Here is a 1,513-nt window from a genome sequence, read left to right on the forward strand (position 1 = left end):
GCTTTAATATATTTTTGCATGCTTCCTTTTTACCTCATTATTTTTTTACTCATATTTTAGATTTTTCCCCATTTGACTTTTAAGAAAATAAATAGTTTTATGTTCAACTTTGGCATAAGACATTGGGGTGTAAAAACATGTACAAAAATGTTTATAGCCACTTTATTTGTAATATTCAAAAAATAGTAAAAATCCAAATGTTCATTATCAGTGAAATGTGTTGTATTATATTTATATGTTAAAAAATACATGACAATGAAAAGGTGAACACTATTCTCTAAATTAATATAAATACATTCTGTGTTCATGGATTAGAATACTCAATATTGCTAAGATGTCAGTTCTTCCCAAATTAATTTATATATTCAATGCAATAGTCATCAAAATCCCAGAAAGCTATTTTTGTGGATTTGACAAAATTCATGTGGAAAGGCAGAAGAAAAAGAGCCAACACAATAAAAGAAAGAAAAACAAAGTTGGAATGTGTGGCATTGCTTGACTTTAGAGACCTACTATAAAATTATAGGGATCAGGAAAGCATGTGTTGATAAAAGAATAGATACATAGATACACAGTAGTCATCCCCAAAATAGATCCAAACAGATATAGCCAATGCTGACAGAGGAGCAAAGGCAATTTAATGGCAAAAGGATAGTCTTTTCAACAAGTGGTGCTGAAACAGCTGGATGTCCATCTGCAACGTCAAGAACAGAAACAAAAACAAAAACAAAGAACCAGAATCTACACACAGACCTTACACCTTTAAAAAAAATTAACTTAAAATGAGTCATATATCTAGATATAAAATGCAAAGTGATAAAATTTTAAAAAGTTAACATAGGAGAAAATATAGGTGACCTTCATTTGGCAGTGAGATTTTTGATACAACATGCAAAGCACAATCCATGAAAGAAAAAATTGATAAGTTAAACTTTATTAAAATTAAAAATGTTGACTTTGCTATATTATTGTTAGGAGATGAAAAAGACTAGCCACAAACTAGGACAAAATATTTGCAAAACACATGTCTGATAAAGGCATTGTATCCAAAATATAAAAAGAGTATCTAAAATTCAACAATAAGAAGACACACAACCCAATTTAAAATAAGCAAATGTTCTAAACAGAAACCTCTCACCAAAGAAGATTTCTGGGCATTGAAACTATTCCATAGGATACTATAATGGCAGCTACATGTTATTATATATTTGTCAAAACTCATGGAATATACAGCACCAAGAGTGACCCCTAATATAAACTACTGACTTTGGGTGATGGTAATGTATCAATGTAGAATCATCAATTATAAGAAATATATGACTGTAGTGAGGTATGTTGATAGTGGGGAAACTGTGTGGTTTTTGGAGGAAAGGGTACATGGACAGTCCAGTTAATTTTGATGGGAATCTAAAACTGCTCTAAAAAATAAAAAATGCTGACAAGCACAGAGAGAAGAAAGTAATACATGAATAAAATTTTAAAATATTTAAATATATAAAATCAATGTCCCAGA

The sequence above is a fragment of the Galeopterus variegatus genome, unplaced genomic scaffold (genome assembly GCF_000696425.1).
Source record: "Galeopterus variegatus unplaced genomic scaffold, G_variegatus-3.0.2 Scaffold4909, whole genome shotgun sequence".
Classification (NCBI taxonomy): domain Eukaryota; kingdom Metazoa; phylum Chordata; class Mammalia; order Dermoptera; family Cynocephalidae; genus Galeopterus; species Galeopterus variegatus.